The sequence below is a fragment of the Nerophis lumbriciformis genome, linkage group LG17 (genome assembly GCF_033978685.3).
Source record: "Nerophis lumbriciformis linkage group LG17, RoL_Nlum_v2.1, whole genome shotgun sequence".
Taxonomy (NCBI): Eukaryota; Metazoa; Chordata; class Actinopteri; order Syngnathiformes; family Syngnathidae; genus Nerophis; species Nerophis lumbriciformis.
Genome location: NC_084564.2, coordinates 4,661,255 through 4,679,607, shown reverse-complemented (window position 1 = coordinate 4,679,607; position 18,353 = coordinate 4,661,255). Strand labels below are relative to the sequence as shown.

At 19.6% G+C, this 18,353-nt stretch overlaps 1 protein-coding gene across 1 annotated transcript in view; it reads left to right on the top strand.

The window, feature by feature from the left end:
- The window catches only part of il15l (interleukin 15, like), a 47,494-nt gene that overhangs the window by 11,846 nt on the left and 17,295 nt on the right, over positions 1-18,353 (top strand). The gene's annotated exons all lie outside the window — the stretch shown is intronic.

Here is an 18,353-nt window from a genome sequence, read left to right as displayed (position 1 = left end):
CATTAATCATGTAAAATGCCATACATTTTTCTTTAAAATTTAACATATTTTTCTTAGATTATTTCTAAACAATTCTTGTGAAATAACTTTTTTCTGACAATTTTGCGTTTAAAAAAAAAACAAAAAAACTTTTCAGTATATATTTGACTTTAATCTTTAAAAAATACATAATTTGGGGTGTTAAAATTAAAACATTTTCTCAGAAAAATCTTGAATAGAAACTTTTCCTCACAATATTGCAACTTACTTTCTTAAAAAAATAACTTTTTTCCACAATATATTTGACATTAATCATGTACAATGGCATACTTTTTTTTTTAAATATCAAACTTTTTTCTTTAAATATTTTTTTCTTAAATAACTTCTAAACAATTCTTGTGAAATAACTTTTTTCTAACGATATTAGGTTTTTCTACAAAAAAAAAAAATTCTCACAATATTGCATCTTACTTTCTTAAAAAAATGAATTTTTTCCTCAATATATTTGACATTAATCATGTAAAATGGCATACGTTTTTCTTGAAAAATGTAAAACTTTTTTCTTTAAATAGTTTTTTCTTAACTTATTTCCAAACAATTCTTGTGAAATAACTTTTTTCTCACGATATTGCGTTTTTCTAATCAAAAAAACTAAAATACCTTTTCATTATATATTTGACTTTAATTTTTTTTTTAAATACATAATTTTGGTGTTTAAAATTAAAACATTTTCTCAGAATATTCTTTAAAAATCTTGTATGAAAACTTTTTCTCACAATATTGCAAATTACTTTCTTTAAAAATTACTTTTTTCCACAATATATTTGACATTAATCATGTAAAATGGCATACTTTTTTTTTTAATCATCAAACTTTTCTCTTTAAATATTTTTTTCTTAAATTACTTCTAAACAATTCTTGTGAAATAACTTTTTTCTGACGATATTGCGTTTTTCTAAAAAAAAAATTTAAAAATTCTCACAATATTGCAACTTACTTTCTTAAAAAAATGACTTTTTTCCACAATATATTTGACATTAATCATGTAAAATGGCATACATTTTTCTTGAAAAATTTAAAACTTTTTTTCTTTAAATAGTTTTTTCTTAACTTATTTCTAAACAATTCTTGTGAAATAACTTTTTTCTGACGATATTGCGTTTTTGTAATAAAAAACTAAAATACCTTTTCATTATATATTTGACTTTAATCTTAAAAAAATACATAATTTTGTTTTTTAAAATTAAAACATTTTCTCAGAATATTCTTAAAAAATCTTGTATGAAAACTTTTTTCTCACACTATTGCAACTTACTTTCCTAAAAAAATGACTTTTTCCACAATATATTTGACATTAATCATGTAAAATGGCATACTTTTTTTTTTTAATCATCTAACTTTTTTCTTTAAATATTTTTTTCTTAAATTACTTCTAAACAATTCTTGTGAAATAACTTTTTTCTAACGATATTGTGTTTTTCTAAAAAAAAAAAAATTAAAAATTCTCACAATATTGCAACGTACTTTCTTAAAAAAATAACTTTTTTCCACAATATATTTGACGTTAATCATGTACAATGGCATACTTTTTTTTTTAAATATCAAACTTTTTTCTTTAAATATTTTTTTCTTAAATAACTTCTAAACAATTCTTGTGAAATAACTTTTTTCTAACGATATTAGGTTTTTCTACAAAAAAAAAAAATTCTCACAATATTGCATCTTACTTTCTTAAAAAAATGAATTTTTTCCTCAATATATTTGACATTAATCATGTAAAATGGCATACGTTTTTCTTGAAAAATGTAAAACTTTTTTCTTTAAATAGTTTTTTCTTAACTTATTTCCAAACAATTCTTGTGAAATAACTTTTTTCTCACGATATTGCGTTTTTCTAATCAAAAAAACTAAAATACCTTTTCATTATATATTTGACTTTAATTTTTTTTTTAAATACATAATTTTGGTGTTTAAAATTAAAACATTTTCTCAGAATATTCTTTAAAAATCTTGTATGAAAACTTTTTCTCACAATATTGCAAATTACTTTCTTTAAAAATTACTTTTTTCCACAATATATTTGACATTAATCATGTAAAATGGCATACTTTTTTTTTTAATCATCAAACTTTTCTCTTTAAATATTTTTTTCTTAAATTACTTCTAAACAATTCTTGTGAAATAACTTTTTTCTGACGATATTGCGTTTTTCTAAAAAAAAAATTTAAAAATTCTCACAATATTGCAACTTACTTTCTTAAAAAAATGACTTTTTTCCACAATATATTTGACATTAATCATGTAAAATGGCATACATTTTTCTTGAAAAATTTAAAACTTTTTTTCTTTAAATAGTTTTTTCTTAACTTATTTCTAAACAATTCTTGTGAAATAACTTTTTTCTCACGATATTGCGTTTTTGTAATAAAAAACTAAAATACCTTTTCATTATATATTTGACTTTAATCTTAAAAAAATACATAATTTTGTTTTTTAAAATTAAAACATTTTCTCAGAATATTCTTAAAAAATCTTGTATGAAAACTTTTTTCTCACACTATTGCAACTTACTTTCCTAAAAAAATGACTTTTTCCACAATATATTTGACATTAATCATGTAAAATGGCATACTTTTTTTTTTTAATCATCAAACTTTTTTCTTTAAATATTTTTTTCTTAAATTACTTCTAAACAATTCTTGTGAAATAACTTTTTTCTAACGATATTGTGTTTTTCTAAAAAAAAAAAAATTAAAAATTCTCACAATATTGCAACGTACTTTCTTAAAAAAATTACTTTTTTCCACAATATATTTGACGTTAATCATGTAAGTTGGCATGCATTTTTCTTGAAAAATGTAAAAAAAAAAATATTTAAATATTTTTTTCTTAACTTATTTCTAAACAATTCTTGTGAAAGAACTTTTTTCTCACGATAATGCGTTTTTCTAATTAAAAAAACTAAAATACCTTTTCATTATACAGTATATTTGACTTTAATCTTAAAAAAATACATAATTTTGGCTTTTAAAATTAAAACATTTTCTCAGAATATTCTTAAAAAATCTTGTATGAAAACTTTTTCTCACAATATTGCAACTTACTTTCTTAAAAAAGTACTTTTTTCCACAATATATTTGACATTAATCATGTAAAATGGCATACTTTTTTTTTTAAATATCAAACTTTTTTCTTCAAATATTTGTTTCTTAGATTACTTCTAAACAATTCTTGTGAAATAACTTTTTTCTAACAATATTGCGTTTTTCTAAAAAATAAATAAATAAAAAATAAAAAAATTCGCACAATATTGTAAAAATGACTTTTTTCCACAATATATTTGACATTAATCATGTAAAATGCCATACATTTTTCTTTAAAATTTAACATATTTTTCTTAGATTATTTCTAAACAATTCTTGTGAAATAACTTTTTTCTGACAATTTTGCGTTTAAAAAAAAAACAAAAAAACTTTTCAGTATATATTTGACTTTAATCTTTAAAAAATACATAATTTGGGGTGTTAAAATTAAAACATTTTCTCAGAAAAATCTTGAATAGAAACTTTTCCTCACAATATTGCAACTTACTTTCTTAAAAAAATAACTTTTTTCCACAATATATTTGACATTAATCATGTACAATGGCATACTTTTTTTTTTAAATATCAAACTTTTTTCTTTAAATATTTTTTTCTTAAATAACTTCTAAACAATTCTTGTGAAATAACTTTTTTCTAACGATATTAGGTTTTTCTACAAAAAAAAAAAATTCTCACAATATTGCATCTTACTTTCTTAAAAAAATGAATTTTTTCCTCAATATATTTGACATTAATCATGTAAAATGGCATACATTTTTCTTGAAAAATGTAAAACTTTTTTCTTTAAATAGTTTTTTCTTAACTTATTTCCAAACAATTCTTGTGAAATAACTTTTTTCTCACGATATTGCGTTTTTCTAATAAAAAAAACTAAAATACCTTTTCATTATATATTTGACTTTAATTTTTTTTTTAAATACATAATTTTGGTGTTTAAAATTAAAACATTTTCTCAGAATATTCTTTAAAAATCTTGTATGAAAACTTTTTCTCACAATATTGCAAATTACTTTCTTTAAAAATTACTTTTTTCCACAATATATTTGACATTAATCATGTAAAATGGCATACTTTTTTTTTTAATCATCAAACTTTTCTCTTTAAATATTTTTTTCTTAAATTACTTCTAAACAATTCTTGTGAAATAACTTTTTTCTGACGATATTGCGTTTTTCTAAAAAAAAAATTTAAAAATTCTCACAATATTGCAACTTACTTTCTTAAAAAAATGACTTTTTTCCACAATATATTTGACATTAATCATGTAAAATGGCATACATTTTTCTTGAAAAATTTAAAACTTTTTTTCTTTAAATAGTTTTTTCTTAACTTATTTCTAAACAATTCTTGTGAAATAACTTTTTTCTCACGATATTGCGTTTTTGTAATAAAAAACTAAAATACCTTTTCATTATATATTTGACTTTAATCTTAAAAAAATACATAATTTTGTTTTTTAAAATTAAAACATTTTCTCAGAATATTCTTAAAAAATCTTGTATGAAAACTTTTTTCTCACACTATTGCAACTTACTTTCCTAAAAAAATGACTTTTTCCACAATATATTTGACATTAATCATGTAAAATGGCATACTTTTTTTTTTTAATCATCAAACTTTTTTCTTTAAATATTTTTTTCTTAAATTACTTCTAAACAATTCTTGTGAAATAACTTTTTTCTAACGATATTGTGTTTTTCTAAAAAAAAAAAAATTAAAAATTCTCACAATATTGCAACGTACTTTCTTAAAAAAATAACTTTTTTCCACAATATATTTGACGTTAATCATGTACAATGGCATACTTTTTTTTTTAAATATCAAACTTTTTTCTTTAAATATTTTTTTCTTAAATAACTTCTAAACAATTCTTGTGAAATAACTTTTTTCTAACGATATTAGGTTTTTCTACAAAAAAAAAAAATTCTCACAATATTGCATCTTACTTTCTTAAAAAAATGAATTTTTTCCTCAATATATTTGACATTAATCATGTAAAATGGCATACGTTTTTCTTGAAAAATGTAAAACTTTTTTCTTTAAATAGTTTTTTCTTAACTTATTTCCAAACAATTCTTGTGAAATAACTTTTTTCTCACGATATTGCGTTTTTCTAATCAAAAAAACTAAAATACCTTTTCATTATATATTTGACTTTAATTTTTTTTTTAAATACATAATTTTGGTGTTTAAAATTAAAACATTTTCTCAGAATATTCTTTAAAAATCTTGTATGAAAACTTTTTCTCACAATATTGCAAATTACTTTCTTTAAAAATTACTTTTTTCCACAATATATTTGACATTAATCATGTAAAATGGCATACTTTTTTTTTTAATCATCAAACTTTTCTCTTTAAATATTTTTTTCTTAAATTACTTCTAAACAATTCTTGTGAAATAACTTTTTTCTGACGATATTGCGTTTTTCTAAAAAAAAATTTTTAAAATTCTCACAATATTGCAACTTACTTTCTTAAAAAAATGACTTTTTTCCACAATATATTTGACATTAATCATGTAAAATGGCATACATTTTTCTTGAAAAATTTAAAACTTTTTTTCTTTAAATAGTTTTTTCTTAACTTATTTCTAAACAATTCTTGTGAAATAACTTTTTTCTCACGATATTGCGTTTTTGTAATAAAAAACTAAAATACCTTTTCATTATATATTTGACTTTAATCTTAAAAAAATACATAATTTTGTTTTTTTAAATTAAAACATTTTCTCAGAATATTCTTAAAAAATCTTGTATGAAAACTTTTTTCTCACACTATTGCAACTTACTTTCCTAAAAAAATGACTTTTTCCACAATATATTTGACATTAATCATGTAAAATGGCATACTTTTTTTTTTTAATCATCAAACTTTTTTCTTTAAATATTTTTTTCTTAAATTACTTCTAAACAATTCTTGTGAAATAACTTTTTTCTAACGATATTGTGTTTTTCTAAAAAAAAAAAAAATTAAAAATTCTCACAATATTGCAACGTACTTTCTTAAAAAAATTACTTTTTTCCACAATATATTTGACGTTAATCATGTAAGTTGGCATGCATTTTTCTTGAAAAATGTAAAAAAAAAAATATTTAAATATTTTTTTCTTAACTTATTTCTAAACAATTCTTGTGAAAGAACTTTTTTCTCACGATAATGCGTTTTTCTAATTAAAAAAACTAAAATACCTTTTCATTATACAGTATATTTGACTTTAATCTTAAAAAAATACATAATTTTGGCTTTTAAAATTAAAACATTTTCTCAGAATATTCTTAAAAAATCTTGTATGAAAACTTTTTCTCACAATATTGCAACTTACTTTCTTAAAAAAGTACTTTTTTCCACAATATATTTGACATTAATCATGTAAAATGGCATACTTTTTTTTTTAAATATCAAACTTTTTTCTTTAAATATTTGTTTCTTAGATTACTTCTAAACAATTCTTGTGAAATAACTTTTTTCTAACAATATTGCGTTTTTCTAAAAAATAAATAAATAAAAAATAAAAAAATTCGCACAATATTGTAAAAATGACTTTTTTCCACAATATATTTGACATTAATCATGTAAAATGCCATACATTTTTCTTTAAAATTTAACATATTTTTCTTAGATTATTTCTAAACAATTCTTGTGAAATAACTTTTTTCTGACAATTTTGCGTTTAAAAAAAAAACAAAAAAACTTTTCAGTATATATTTGACTTTAATCTTTAAAAAATACATAATTTGGGGTGTTAAAATTAAAACATTTTCTCAGAAAAATCTTGAATAGAAACTTTTCCTCACAATATTGCAACTTACTTTCTTAAAAAAATAACTTTTTTCCACAATATATTTGACATTAATCATGTACAATGGCATACTTTTTTTTTTAAATATCAAACTTTTTTCTTTAAATATTTTTTTCTTAAATAACTTCTAAACAATTCTTGTGAAATAACTTTTTTCTAACGATATTAGGTTTTTCTACAAAAAAAAAAAATTCTCACAATATTGCATCTTACTTTCTTAAAAAAATGAATTTTTTCCTCAATATATTTGACATTAATCATGTAAAATGGCATACGTTTTTCTTGAAAAATGTAAAACTTTTTTCTTTAAATAGTTTTTTCTTAACTTATTTCCAAACAATTCTTGTGAAATAACTTTTTTCTCACGATATTGCGTTTTTCTAATCAAAAAAACTAAAATACCTTTTCATTATATATTTGACTTTAATTTTTTTTTTAAATACATAATTTTGGTGTTTAAAATTAAAACATTTTCTCAGAATATTCTTTAAAAATCTTGTATGAAAACTTTTTCTCACAATATTGCAAATTACTTTCTTTAAAAATTACTTTTTTCCACAATATATTTGACATTAATCATGTAAAATGGCATACTTTTTTTTTTAATCATCAAACTTTTCTCTTTAAATATTTTTTTCTTAAATTACTTCTAAACAATTCTTGTGAAATAACTTTTTTCTGACGATATTGCGTTTTTCTAAAAAAAAAATTTAAAAATTCTCACAATATTGCAACTTACTTTCTTAAAAAAATGACTTTTTTCCACAATATATTTGACATTAATCATGTAAAATGGCATACATTTTTCTTGAAAAATTTAAAACTTTTTTTCTTTAAATAGTTTTTTCTTAACTTATTTCTAAACAATTCTTGTGAAATAACTTTTTTCTGACGATATTGCGTTTTTGTAATAAAAAACTAAAATACCTTTTCATTATATATTTGACTTTAATCTTAAAAAAATACATAATTTTGTTTTTTAAAATTAAAACATTTTCTCAGAATATTCTTAAAAAATCTTGTATGAAAACTTTTTTCTCACACTATTGCAACTTACTTTCCTAAAAAAATGACTTTTTCCACAATATATTTGACATTAATCATGTAAAATGGCATACTTTTTTTTTTTAATCATCTAACTTTTTTCTTTAAATATTTTTTTCTTAAATTACTTCTAAACAATTCTTGTGAAATAACTTTTTTCTAACGATATTGTGTTTTTCTAAAAAAAAAAAAATTAAAAATTCTCACAATATTGCAACGTACTTTCTTAAAAAAATAACTTTTTTCCACAATATATTTGACGTTAATCATGTACAATGGCATACTTTTTTTTTTAAATATCAAACTTTTTTCTTTAAATATTTTTTTCTTAAATAACTTCTAAACAATTCTTGTGAAATAACTTTTTTCTAACGATATTAGGTTTTTCTACAAAAAAAAAAAATTCTCACAATATTGCATCTTACTTTCTTAAAAAAATGAATTTTTTCCTCAATATATTTGACATTAATCATGTAAAATGGCATACGTTTTTCTTGAAAAATGTAAAACTTTTTTCTTTAAATAGTTTTTTCTTAACTTATTTCCAAACAATTCTTGTGAAATAACTTTTTTCTCACGATATTGCGTTTTTCTAATCAAAAAAACTAAAATACCTTTTCATTATATATTTGACTTTAATTTTTTTTTTAAATACATAATTTTGGTGTTTAAAATTAAAACATTTTCTCAGAATATTCTTTAAAAATCTTGTATGAAAACTTTTTCTCACAATATTGCAAATTACTTTCTTTAAAAATTACTTTTTTCCACAATATATTTGACATTAATCATGTAAAATGGCATACTTTTTTTTTTAATCATCAAACTTTTCTCTTTAAATATTTTTTTCTTAAATTACTTCTAAACAATTCTTGTGAAATAACTTTTTTCTGACGATATTGCGTTTTTCTAAAAAAAAAATTTAAAAATTCTCACAATATTGCAACTTACTTTCTTAAAAAAATGACTTTTTTCCACAATATATTTGACATTAATCATGTAAAATGGCATACATTTTTCTTGAAAAATTTAAAACTTTTTTTCTTTAAATAGTTTTTTCTTAACTTATTTCTAAACAATTCTTGTGAAATAACTTTTTTCTCACGATATTGCGTTTTTGTAATAAAAAACTAAAATACCTTTTCATTATATATTTGACTTTAATCTTAAAAAAATACATAATTTTGTTTTTTAAAATTAAAACATTTTCTCAGAATATTCTTAAAAAATCTTGTATGAAAACTTTTTTCTCACACTATTGCAACTTACTTTCCTAAAAAAATGACTTTTTCCACAATATATTTGACATTAATCATGTAAAATGGCATACTTTTTTTTTTTAATCATCAAACTTTTTTCTTTAAATATTTTTTTCTTAAATTACTTCTAAACAATTCTTGTGAAATAACTTTTTTCTAACGATATTGTGTTTTTCTAAAAAAAAAAAAATTAAAAATTCTCACAATATTGCAACGTACTTTCTTAAAAAAATTACTTTTTTCCACAATATATTTGACGTTAATCATGTAAGTTGGCATGCATTTTTCTTGAAAAATGTAAAAAAAAAAATATTTAAATATTTTTTTCTTAACTTATTTCTAAACAATTCTTGTGAAAGAACTTTTTTCTCACGATAATGCGTTTTTCTAATTAAAAAAACTAAAATACCTTTTCATTATACAGTATATTTGACTTTAATCTTAAAAAAATACATAATTTTGGCTTTTAAAATTAAAACATTTTCTCAGAATATTCTTAAAAAATCTTGTATGAAAACTTTTTCTCACAATATTGCAACTTACTTTCTTAAAAAAGTACTTTTTTCCACAATATATTTGACATTAATCATGTAAAATGGCATACTTTTTTTTTTAAATATCAAACTTTTTTCTTCAAATATTTGTTTCTTAGATTACTTCTAAACAATTCTTGTGAAATAACTTTTTTCTAACAATATTGCGTTTTTCTAAAAAATAAATAAATAAAAAATAAAAAAATTCGCACAATATTGTAAAAATGACTTTTTTCCACAATATATTTGACATTAATCATGTAAAATGCCATACATTTTTCTTTAAAATTTAACATATTTTTCTTAGATTATTTCTAAACAATTCTTGTGAAATAACTTTTTTCTGACAATTTTGCGTTTAAAAAAAAAACAAAAAAACTTTTCAGTATATATTTGACTTTAATCTTTAAAAAATACATAATTTGGGGTGTTAAAATTAAAACATTTTCTCAGAAAAATCTTGAATAGAAACTTTTCCTCACAATATTGCAACTTACTTTCTTAAAAAAATAACTTTTTTCCACAATATATTTGACATTAATCATGTACAATGGCATACTTTTTTTTTTAAATATCAAACTTTTTTCTTTAAATATTTTTTTCTTAAATAACTTCTAAACAATTCTTGTGAAATAACTTTTTTCTAACGATATTAGGTTTTTCTACAAAAAAAAAAAATTCTCACAATATTGCATCTTACTTTCTTAAAAAAATGAATTTTTTCCTCAATATATTTGACATTAATCATGTAAAATGGCATACATTTTTCTTGAAAAATGTAAAACTTTTTTCTTTAAATAGTTTTTTCTTAACTTATTTCCAAACAATTCTTGTGAAATAACTTTTTTCTCACGATATTGCGTTTTTCTAATAAAAAAAACTAAAATACCTTTTCATTATATATTTGACTTTAATTTTTTTTTTAAATACATAATTTTGGTGTTTAAAATTAAAACATTTTCTCAGAATATTCTTTAAAAATCTTGTATGAAAACTTTTTCTCACAATATTGCAAATTACTTTCTTTAAAAATTACTTTTTTCCACAATATATTTGACATTAATCATGTAAAATGGCATACTTTTTTTTTTAATCATCAAACTTTTCTCTTTAAATATTTTTTTCTTAAATTACTTCTAAACAATTCTTGTGAAATAACTTTTTTCTGACGATATTGCGTTTTTCTAAAAAAAAAATTTAAAAATTCTCACAATATTGCAACTTACTTTCTTAAAAAAATGACTTTTTTCCACAATATATTTGACATTAATCATGTAAAATGGCATACATTTTTCTTGAAAAATTTAAAACTTTTTTTCTTTAAATAGTTTTTTCTTAACTTATTTCTAAACAATTCTTGTGAAATAACTTTTTTCTCACGATATTGCGTTTTTGTAATAAAAAACTAAAATACCTTTTCATTATATATTTGACTTTAATCTTAAAAAAATACATAATTTTGTTTTTTAAAATTAAAACATTTTCTCAGAATATTCTTAAAAAATCTTGTATGAAAACTTTTTTCTCACACTATTGCAACTTACTTTCCTAAAAAAATGACTTTTTCCACAATATATTTGACATTAATCATGTAAAATGGCATACTTTTTTTTTTTAATCATCAAACTTTTTTCTTTAAATATTTTTTTCTTAAATTACTTCTAAACAATTCTTGTGAAATAACTTTTTTCTAACGATATTGTGTTTTTCTAAAAAAAAAAAAATTAAAAATTCTCACAATATTGCAACGTACTTTCTTAAAAAAATAACTTTTTTCCACAATATATTTGACGTTAATCATGTACAATGGCATACTTTTTTTTTTAAATATCAAACTTTTTTCTTTAAATATTTTTTTCTTAAATAACTTCTAAACAATTCTTGTGAAATAACTTTTTTCTAACGATATTAGGTTTTTCTACAAAAAAAAAAAATTCTCACAATATTGCATCTTACTTTCTTAAAAAAATGAATTTTTTCCTCAATATATTTGACATTAATCATGTAAAATGGCATACGTTTTTCTTGAAAAATGTAAAACTTTTTTCTTTAAATAGTTTTTTCTTAACTTATTTCCAAACAATTCTTGTGAAATAACTTTTTTCTCACGATATTGCGTTTTTCTAATCAAAAAAACTAAAATACCTTTTCATTATATATTTGACTTTAATTTTTTTTTTAAATACATAATTTTGGTGTTTAAAATTAAAACATTTTCTCAGAATATTCTTTAAAAATCTTGTATGAAAACTTTTTCTCACAATATTGCAAATTACTTTCTTTAAAAATTACTTTTTTCCACAATATATTTGACATTAATCATGTAAAATGGCATACTTTTTTTTTTAATCATCAAACTTTTCTCTTTAAATATTTTTTTCTTAAATTACTTCTAAACAATTCTTGTGAAATAACTTTTTTCTGACGATATTGCGTTTTTCTAAAAAAAAAATTTAAAAATTCTCACAATATTGCAACTTACTTTCTTAAAAAAATGACTTTTTTCCACAATATATTTGACATTAATCATGTAAAATGGCATACATTTTTCTTGAAAAATTTAAAACTTTTTTTCTTTAAATAGTTTTTTCTTAACTTATTTCTAAACAATTCTTGTGAAATAACTTTTTTCTCACGATATTGCGTTTTTGTAATAAAAAACTAAAATACCTTTTCATTATATATTTGACTTTAATCTTAAAAAAATACATAATTTTGTTTTTTAAAATTAAAACATTTTCTCAGAATATTCTTAAAAAATCTTGTATGAAAACTTTTTTCTCACACTATTGCAACTTACTTTCCTAAAAAAATGACTTTTTCCACAATATATTTGACATTAATCATGTAAAATGGCATACTTTTTTTTTTTAATCATCAAACTTTTTTCTTTAAATATTTTTTTCTTAAATTACTTCTAAACAATTCTTGTGAAATAACTTTTTTCTAACGATATTGTGTTTTTCTAAAAAAAAAAAAATTAAAAATTCTCACAATATTGCAACGTACTTTCTTAAAAAAATAACTTTTTTCCACAATATATTTGACGTTAATCATGTAAGTTGGCATGCATTTTTCTTGAAAAATGTAAAAAAAAAAATATTTAAATATTTTTTTCTTAACTTATTTCTAAACAATTCTTGTGAAAGAACTTTTTTCTCACGATATTGCGTTTTTCTAATTAAAAAAACTAAAATACCTTTTCATTATACAGTATATTTGACTTTAATCTTAAAAAAATACATAATTTTGGCTTTTAAAATTAAAACATTTTCTCAGAATATTCTTAAAAAATCTTGTATGAAAACTTTTTCTCACAATATTGCAACTTACTTTCTTAAAAAAGTACTTTTTTCCACAATATATTTGACATTAATCATGTAAAATGGCATACTTTTTTTTTTAAATATCAAACTTTTTTCTTTAAATATTTGTTTCTTAGATTACTTCTAAACAATTCTTGTGAAATAACTTTTTTCTAACAATATTGCGTTTTTCTAAAAAATAAATAAATAAAAAATAAAAAAATTCGCACAATATTGTAAAAATGACTTTTTTCCACAATATATTTGACATTAATCATGTAAAATGCCATACATTTTTCTTTAAAATTTAACATATTTTTCTTAGATTATTTCTAAACAATTCTTGTGAAATAACTTTTTTCTGACAATTTTGCGTTTAAAAAAAAAACAAAAAAACTTTTCAGTATATATTTGACTTTAATCTTTAAAAAATACATAATTTGGGGTGTTAAAATTAAAACATTTTCTCAGAAAAATCTTGAATAGAAACTTTTCCTCACAATATTGCAACTTACTTTCTTAAAAAAATAACTTTTTTCCACAATATATTTGACATTAATCATGTACAATGGCATACTTTTTTTTTTAAATATCAAACTTTTTTCTTTAAATATTTTTTTCTTAAATAACTTCTAAACAATTCTTGTGAAATAACTTTTTTCTAACGATATTAGGTTTTTCTACAAAAAAAAAAAATTCTCACAATATTGCATCTTACTTTCTTAAAAAAATGAATTTTTTCCTCAATATATTTGACATTAATCATGTAAAATGGCATACGTTTTTCTTGAAAAATGTAAAACTTTTTTCTTTAAATAGTTTTTTCTTAACTTATTTCCAAACAATTCTTGTGAAATAACTTTTTTCTCACGATATTGCGTTTTTCTAATCAAAAAAACTAAAATACCTTTTCATTATATATTTGACTTTAATTTTTTTTTTAAATACATAATTTTGGTGTTTAAAATTAAAACATTTTCTCAGAATATTCTTTAAAAATCTTGTATGAAAACTTTTTCTCACAATATTGCAAATTACTTTCTTTAAAAATTACTTTTTTCCACAATATATTTGACATTAATCATGTAAAATGGCATACTTTTTTTTTTAATCATCAAACTTTTCTCTTTAAATATTTTTTTCTTAAATTACTTCTAAACAATTCTTGTGAAATAACTTTTTTCTGACGATATTGCGTTTTTCTAAAAAAAAAATTTAAAAATTCTCACAATATTGCAACTTACTTTCTTAAAAAAATGACTTTTTTCCACAATATATTTGACATTAATCATGTAAAATGGCATACATTTTTCTTGAAAAATTTAAAACTTTTTTTCTTTAAATAGTTTTTTCTTAACTTATTTCTAAACAATTCTTGTGAAATAACTTTTTTCTCACGATATTGCGTTTTTGTAATAAAAAACTAAAATACCTTTTCATTATATATTTGACTTTAATCTTAAAAAAATACATAATTTTGTTTTTTAAAATTAAAACATTTTCTCAGAATATTCTTAAAAAATCTTGTATGAAAACTTTTTTCTCACACTATTGCAACTTACTTTCCTAAAAAAATGACTTTTTCCACAATATATTTGACATTAATCATGTAAAATGGCATACTTTTTTTTTTTAATCATCAAACTTTTTTCTTTAAATATTTTTTTCTTAAATTACTTCTAAACAATTCTTGTGAAATAACTTTTTTCTAACGATATTGTGTTTTTCTAAAAAAAAAAAAATTAAAAATTCTCACAATATTGCAACGTACTTTCTTAAAAAAATAACTTTTTTCCACAATATATTTGACGTTAATCATGTACAATGGCATACTTTTTTTTTTAAATATCAAACTTTTTTCTTTAAATATTTTTTTCTTAAATAACTTCTAAACAATTCTTGTGAAATAACTTTTTTCTAACGATATTAGGTTTTTCTACAAAAAAAAAAAATTCTCACAATATTGCATCTTACTTTCTTAAAAAAATGAATTTTTTCCTCAATATATTTGACATTAATCATGTAAAATGGCATACGTTTTTCTTGAAAAATGTAAAACTTTTTTCTTTAAATAGTTTTTTCTTAACTTATTTCCAAACAATTCTTGTGAAATAACTTTTTTCTCACGATATTGCGTTTTTCTAATTAAAAAAACTAAAATACCTTTTCATTATACAGTATATTTGACTTTAATCTTAAAAAAATACATAATTTTGGCTTTTAAAATTAAAACATTTTCTCAGAATATTCTTAAAAAATCTTGTATGAAAACTTTTTCTCACAATATTGCAACTTACTTTCTTAAAAAAGTACTTTTTTCCACAATATATTTGACATTAATCATGTAAAATGGCATACTTTTTTTTTTAAATATCAAACTTTTTTCTTTAAATATTTGTTTCTTAGATTACTTCTAAACAATTCTTGTGAAATAACTTTTTTCTAACAATATTGCGTTTTTCTAAAAAATAAATAAATAAAAAATAAAAAAATTCGCACAATATTGTAAAAATGACTTTTTTCCACAATATATTTGACATTAATCATGTAAAATGCCATACATTTTTCTTTAAAATGTAATATATTTTTCTTAGATTATTTCTAAACAATTCTTGTGAAATAACTTTTTTCTGACAATTTTGCGTTTAAAAAAAAAACAAAAAAACTTTTCAGTATATATTTGACTTTAATCTTTAAAAAATACATAATTTGGGGTGTTAAAATTAAAACATTTTCTCAGAAAAATCTTGAATAGAAACTTTTCCTCACAATATTGCAACTTACTTTCTTAAAAAAATAACTTTTTTCCACAATATATTTGACATTAATCATGTACAATGGCATACTTTTTTTTTTAAATATCAAACTTTTTTCTTTAAATATTTTTTTCTTAAATAACTTCTAAACAATTCTTGTGAAATAACTTTTTTCTAACGATATTAGGTTTTTCTACAAAAAAAAAAAATTCTCACAATATTGCATCTTACTTTCTTAAAAAAATGAATTTTTTCCTCAATATATTTGACATTAATCATGTAAAATGGCATACGTTTTTCTTGAAAAATGTAAAACTTTTTTCTTTAAATAGTTTTTTCTTAACTTATTTCCAAACAATTCTTGTGAAATAACTTTTTTCTCACGATATTGCGTTTTTCTAATCAAAAAAACTAAAATACCTTTTCATTATATATTTGACTTTAATTTTTTTTTTAAATACATAATTTTGGTGTTTAAAATTAAAACATTTTCTCAGAATATTCTTTAAAAATCTTGTATGAAAACTTTTTCTCACAATATTGCAAATTACTTTCTTTAAAAATTACTTTTTTCCACAATATATTTGACATTAATCATGTAAAATGGCATACTTTTTTTTTTAATCATCAAACTTTTCTCTTTAAATATTTTTTTCTTAAATTACTTCTAAACAATTCTTGTGAAATAACTTTTTTCTGACGATATTGCGTTTTTCTAAAAAAAAAATTTAAAAATTCTCACAATATTGCAACTTACTTTCTTAAAAAAATGACTTTTTTCCACAATATATTTGACATTAATCATGTAAAATGGCATACATTTTTCTTGAAAAATTTAAAACTTTTTTTCTTTAAATAGTTTTTTCTTAACTTATTTCTAAACAATTCTTGTGAAATAACTTTTTTCTCACGATATTGCGTTTTTGTAATAAAAAACTAAAATACCTTTTCATTATATATTTGACTTTAATCTTAAAAAAATACATAATTTTGTTTTTTAAAATTAAAACATTTTCTCAGAATATTCTTAAAAAATCTTGTATGAAAACTTTTTTCTCACACTATTGCAACTTACTTTCCTAAAAAAATGACTTTTTCCACAATATATTTGACATTAATCATGTAAAATGGCATACTTTTTTTTTTTAATCATCAAACTTTTTTCTTTAAATATTTTTTTCTTAAATTACTTCTAAACAATTCTTGTGAAATAACTTTTTTCTAACGATATTGTGTTTTTCTAAAAAAAAAAAAATTAAAAATTCTCACAATATTGCAACGTACTTTCTTAAAAAAATTACTTTTTTCCACAATATATTTGACGTTAATCATGTAAGTTGGCATGCATTTTTCTTGAAAAATGTAAAAAAAAAAATATTTAAATATTTTTTTCTTAACTTATTTCTAAACAATTCTTGTGAAAGAACTTTTTTCTCACGATAATGCGTTTTTCTAATTAAAAAAACTAAAATACCTTTTCATTATACAGTATATTTGACTTTAATCTTAAAAAAATACATAATTTTGGCTTTTAAAATTAAAACATTTTCTCAGAATATTCTTAAAAAATCTTGTATGAAAACTTTTTCTCACAATATTGCAACTTACTTTCTTAAAAAAGTACTTTTTTCCACAATATATTTGACATTAATCATGTAAAATGGCATACTTTTTTTTTTAAATATCAAACTTTTTTCTTTAAATATTTGTTTCTTAGATTACTTCTAAACAATTCTTGTGAAATAACTTTTTTCTAACAATATTGCGTTTTTCTAAAAAATAAATAAATAAAAAATAAAAAAATTCGCACAATATTGTAAAAATGACTTTTTTCCACAATATATTTGACATTAATCATGTAAAATGCCATACATTTTTCTTTAAAATTTAACATATTTTTCTTAGATTATTTCTAAACAATTCTTGTGAAATAACTTTTTTCTGACAATTTTGCGTTTAAAAAAAAAAACAAAAAAACTTTTCAGTATATATTTGACTTTAATCTTTAAAAAATACATAATTTGGGGTGTTAAAATTAAAACATTTTCTCAGAAAAATCTTGAATAGAAACTTTTCCTCACAATATTGCAACTTACTTTCTTAAAAAAATAACTTTTTTCCACAATATATTTGACATTAATCATGTACAATGGCATACTTTTTTTTTTAAATATCAAACTTTTTTCTTTAAATATTTTTTTCTTAAATAACTTCTAAACAATTCTTGTGAAATAACTTTTTTCTAACGATATTAGGTTTTTCTACAAAAAAAAAAAATTCTCACAATATTGCATCTTACTTTCTTAAAAAAATGAATTTTTTCCTCAATATATTTGACATTAATCATGTAAAATGGCATACGTTTTTCTTGAAAAATGTAAAACTTTTTTCTTTAAATAGTTTTTTCTTAACTTATTTCCAAACAATTCTTGTGAAATAACTTTTTTCTCACGATATTGCGTTTTTCTAATCAAAAAAACTAAAATACCTTTTCATTATATATTTGACTTTAATTTTTTTTTTAAATACATAATTTTGGTGTTTAAAATTAAAACATTTTCTCAGAATATTC